We start from the raw sequence: 6,055 nt of genomic DNA on the forward strand, positions 1-6,055 counted from the left end.
GGAAAAAAGAATATCAATATCTCTTATGGCTATAGATGCAAAAATCCTCAACAAAACACTAGCAAATGGAATCCAGCAACATAAAAAAGGAGTATACACCATGACCACATGTGATTTATCCCAGGAAATAAGGTTGTTTTAACATCCAAAAATCAATTAATGCAATACACCATATCAATAGAGTAAAGGACAAAAACCACATCACCATCTCAAATAGAAACAGATAAAGCATTTGACAAAGTTCAACACCCTTCCATAACAAAAACATAAAAAGAGGAACTTCCCTGGCGGTCCAGTGGTTAAGACTCTGCGCTATCACTGCAGGGGGCATGGGGTTCAATCCCTCATCAGGGAACTAAGATCCCACCTACATGTTGCAAGGCATGGCCAAAAAAACAGGGACTTCCCTGGTGGCTCAGTGGTTAAGAATCCGCCTGCCAATGCAGGGGACGCAAGTTAAAGCCCTGGTCCGGGAAGATTCCATATGCCGCGGAGCAACTAAGCCCGTGCACCACAACTACTGAGCCTGCGCTCTAGAGCCCACGAGCCACAACTACGGAGCCTGAGTGCCACAACTACTGAGCCCTCACGCCACAACTACTGAAGCCCTCACGCCTAGAGCCTGTGCTCCGCAACAAGAGAAGTCACCGTAATGAGAAGCCCGCGCACCACGACGAAGAGCAGCCCCTGCTTGCCGCAACTAGAGAAAGCCCGCGCGCGCAGCAACGAAGACCCAACGCAGCCAAAAATAATTGAATAAATAAATTTAAAAAAAACATAAAAGAAATTAGAAAAGGAAGGGAACTTCCTCAACATAATAAAAGTCACCTACAATTAACATTATGCTTAATGATGAAAGACAATGCTTTCCTCCCTAAGATCAGGAACAAGACAAGGATGACCATTCTTGCCATTTCTATTCAACATTGTATTGGAGGCTCTATCCAGGAAAATAAGGCAAGAAAAAAACTTTAAAGGCATCCAGATTGCAAAAAAAGTAAAACTATCTCTGTTACAGATGACAGGATTTTGAATACAGAAAATCTTAATGAATCCACTAAAGAAATACTATTAGAACTAATAGATGAGTTCAGAAAGTTTGCAAGACACAAGATCAAAAAGTCAACTGTATTTCAATACACTTGCAATGAACAATGTGAAGAAGAAATTAATGAAACAATTTCATTTGAAATAGCACCGAAAAGGGGAGTTCCCTGGTGGTCAAGTGGTTAGGATTCGGCACTTTCACTACTCTGGCCCGGGTTCAATCCCAGGTCAGAGAACTGAGAGTCTCAAGCCCCACAGCTGTGACCTCATTAATTAATTAATTAATTAATTAATTAATTAATTAAAAATAGCACCAAAAAGAACAAAATATTTAGGAATAAATTTAGCAAAATAAGTGAAAATTTATACTCTGAACACTACATGACATTGTTGAAGGACACTGAAGAAGACCAAAATAAATGGAGAGATGCCCCATGCTCATGGATCAGAAGACTTAATACTGTTAAAATGGCAATATTCCCCAATTTGATCTACAAATCCAACACAAAACCCCATCAAAATTCCAGCTGGTTTATCTGTAGAAATTAATAAGCTGATCTTAAAATTCATATGGAAATTCAAGAGACCCATTATAGATAAAACAATCTTGAAAAAAACAAAGTTAAAGGACTCGTAGTTCTTGATTTCAAAGATTACTACAAAACCTCAGTAGTCAAGACAGTGTGATACTGGCATAAGAATATATATATATAGATCAATGGAATAGAAGTGAGATCCAGAAGTAACTCCTCGCACTTATGACCAATTGAATTTTGACAAGGGCACTAAGAGAATCCAAGAAGCAAATTTAACCAGTAGTTCCAGGACAACTGGATATCCACATGTAAAAGAATGAAGGTGGACCCCTACCTCATACAACATACAAAAATTATCTCAAATGCTAAGTGAAAGAAGCCAGTCACAAAAGACCACATGTTGTGTGATTCCATTTATAGAAATAGCCAGAGTGGGCAAATCTATAGAAACAGAAAATTGAATAGTGGTTGCCTGGGGCTAGGGGAAATGCAGAGTGACTGCTAATGGGTGTGGGGTTTCTTTATGGGGTGATGAAAATGTTCTAAAATTGATTGTGTTGATGGTTGCACAACTTAGTGAATATACTAAAAAATCATTGTATTGTACACTGCAAATTGGTGAACTATATGGTATGTGAATTATACCTCAATAAAAATGTTAGGGCTTCCCTGGTGGTGCAGTGGTTGGGAGTCCGCCTGCCAGTGCAGGGGACGCGGGTTCGTGCCCCGGTCCGGGAGGATCCCACATGCCACGGAGCGGCTGGGCCCGTGAGCCATGGCCGCTGAGCCTGAGCGTCCAGAGCCTGTGCTCCGCAACAGGAGATGCCACAACAGTGAGAGGCCTGCGTACCGCAAAAAAAAAAAAAAAAAAAAAAAAAAAAAAATGTTATAAGAAAAAACACACACCTCTAGCAAAACCACATCCCATGGAGACCACCAACTTCAAAACTAAGGGAAAGAGGATAATGACAATCCTTGAGAGTGCTAGGATTGGAAGTGGCCATGAGGGGTAGCTCTGGAGTGCTGGTACTATTCTGTTTCCTGATGGTCCCATGATGTGCTCACTTTGCAATATTCATATAGTTGTGTATGTATTACTTTGTATGTGTATTTTACTTCAATAAAAAGCACAAAGAGACAAAGATATGGAAAATATGAAAATGTGGTTAAGAGTCATGGTGGGCAGAATGAGCAGGTCTAATTCTATTTAATATGAATTCAGGGACTTCCCTGGTGGTCCGGTGGTAAAGAACATGCCTTCCAATGCAGGGGACGCAGGTTTGATCCCTAGTCGGGGAACTAAGATCCCACATGCCACGGAGCAACTAAGCCCATGCACCACAACTACTGAGTCTGAATGCCTCAACAAGAGAGCCCGCATGCCATAACTAAGACCTGACTCAGCCAAAATAAATAAATAAATAATTCAGTAAAAAGAGAATACATAGAACGTGAGAGGCATTTTTTCCCCAGAACTAATGTAAGGCATGAATGCTCAGATACAGTGAATCCTGAGCAAACCAAATGAAAAGAAATGCACTCTTAGACACACTTACATATTCAAATTCACATTTTTATTGTATTAAAAATATACAGCATATAATTTGTTATGTAACCATTTTAACCATTTTTAAGTGTATAGTAGTGTTAATTACATGCACATTGTTATGCAACAGATTTCTAGAACTTTTGCATCCTGCTAAACTGAAGTTCTATACCCACTGAACAACTCTTCTTTTCCTGCTCTCCCGGCTCCTGGGAACCACCATTCTACTTTCTTTCTACTACTTTGGATACCTTATCTAAGTGGAATCAAGTACATGTATTTTAGTTAAAATTATTCACCTTTCGTTTATCCTTTATAGTCAGAACATTACATCAATTTTTAAAAAGTAATGTGCAGTAAAGAGAACAAAACAAAATATTTGTTATTAGAAAATGGCAATGGGGAATTCCCTAGCAGTCCAGTGGTTAGCAGTCTGGGCTTCCACTGCCAAGGGCTTGGGTTCAATCCCTGGTTGGGGAACTAAGCTCCCATAAGCCCCACAGCTTGGCCAAAAAAAAAAAAGAAAGAAAATGGCACTGGGTTGCATAACGTTCAAAAGCCACTGTGTCCCAACTGAACCTAACTGACCTATATCCATAACATCCCACTTTAGAAACCTTATGAAAATACTGAGTCATCACTAAACATACAATGGACTTTCCTATCCTTATACCTAGTCTTATACTGTTCCTTTCAGCTAAACTAGCTTTATAGCTTCTCTCCAAACTTCGTGGTCTAATTTGGTAACACCTCCTCCATGAAGCCTTTCCACATCTCATCAACCCACAATGAATCCTGAAACGTTTGTTGTCTATAGCTGTCATGTGGCAATTAATCATGCACACTTTCTAGACAGAAGTGTTGTATTATCAGTCAATGTTGTTATGTGAATATGTTATCTCTCCAACCATATCTCACAGTCCTTTTTTTCTCCCACAGGACTTTAGGAATATCCTAGGCAGTTAGTAAATATTTGTTGATTGCCTGAAACAGGTACTTGCGAAATAGACTTAACTAATTTCAATAATAAAGACTAAAGAGCTTTATTTCTGTTCCCTTTAGAGACTGAAGAATCTGCTGATTCCACATGCTGAGGCAGTGCAAATTCTAGAATAGCTTCATCTCTGTTGATCACCAGAGAGTTTATCAACAGAGATGATAGGTGTAAAAACTGGAACTAAATCTTTTAAACATTGTGCTTATTCCACTTCACAGCAAAATGGCGTTACACCATTCAAGAACTCACTATTAAATAGCATAGGACTAAACAAACAGATAACATACAATAACATGCTGTCGTTGGTAAACCCCATTTTTCCTATTAATAATATTTGTAAATGTAAACTGTAAGTATTGTAAATTTCTATTGTCCTTTTTAAGGAGCACGTAGTTGGTGGCATCAGGTATATACCTTAACTGTTGACACACAACCATTAAAATTGTTAACCCACAAACTCTGTTCTAACCTGGAACTCCAACTCAGGATGAATAAACTTCCCTTGTCCCCACAGCCCACCCTCTCTCTTCCCTGTCTTGAGTAAAACCTTAGTGTCCTCTGAGACTATTCATTTTTGTCTAATGTGCAAGGCAGGGGAGAGGGTCTGCACTCTTTGCTCTCTCCAGTGCAGCTCCCAAAACATGAATCCTGCTGCCTCAGGAATATGGCTCTCCTCTGGCATCTCTGCCCATCCCGCTGTCACTGTCTCTAAGATTCCCTAGCAGCAGCATCTACCAACCCCTCTGGATTACAATCTGCACATCTTCTGAAGACCAGCACCTGCTCACACTCTTCCAATTCCACCCCAAGCCCTGCCATCTTGCTGGGTAATTTCAAGGCCCATGTGAATCACCCATTTAACACGCTGGCATTTTACCCTGCTCCCTTAAGCTTCCCGACCTCATCCTCACCATTGTTTCACTGTGGCTTCCTCTGATCTGGGAATAACCTACATCTGCTCTACCCCTAAAACCCTTAAGGAGTTCACTCACACTCTCTCTCTGAGGTGAAGTTCACTTAACATAAAATTAACCATTTCAGGGCTTCCCTGGTGGCGCAGTGGTTGAGAGTCCGCCTGCCGATGCAGGGGACACAGGTTCGTGCCCCGGTCCGGGAAGATCCCACATGCCGCGGAGAGGCTAGGCCCGTGAGCCATGGCCACTGAGCCTGCGCGTCCGGAGCCTGTGCTCCGCAACGGGAGAGGCCACAACAGTGAGAGGCCCGCGTACCGCAAAAAAAAAAAAAAAAAAAAAAAAAATTAACCATTTCAAAGTGTAAAGTTCAGTGGCATTGAAGAGATTCACGATGTTGTGCAACTATCAACTAATATCAAGTTCTAAAACAGTTTATCACCCCAAAAGAAAACCCTTTACCCGTTAAGCAGTCACTCCCCGTTTCCCTCCTCCCCACCCCATTCCCTGGCAACCACCAGTCTGATTTCTGTCTTCATTGATTTACCTATTCGGGATTTTTCTGGTCACGTTATGAAAATCTCCCTACAAAATACTGAATCAAAACTGTGCTTCCAATGCAGGGGGCGTGGGTTGGATTCCTGGTTGGGGAACCAAGATCCCACACGCTGCGGGGCGGGGCCAAAAACAAAAACAAAAACAAACAAAACCTTTTATTATGCAGTTCTCTTTTTGCTCAAAGTTACATAACACATTTTACAAAATTTCACATTCCACGCCCCGCCTCCTTCCGACAACTGCAATAAAAACAAAATCCGACCGTCTTCTTCAGTCTCTCCTCTCTAAACCTGCTATTTTCTGTCTCCCATACCATCCCAGTTTAGAATTCACCCGGGAAATAATGCATGAACAGAGAGCCTGATTTGCTTGTTTATTTATAGTCCATGCAGTCGGATTCCGTTCAAAGAGATCCAGCTGCCCTCTCGGGCAACCGGGTAGGCGGTTCAGGGACAGGGTA

The sequence above is a fragment of the Hyperoodon ampullatus genome (assembly GCF_949752795.1).
Source record: "Hyperoodon ampullatus genome assembly, chromosome: 13".
Taxonomy (NCBI): domain Eukaryota; kingdom Metazoa; phylum Chordata; class Mammalia; order Artiodactyla; family Ziphiidae; genus Hyperoodon; species Hyperoodon ampullatus.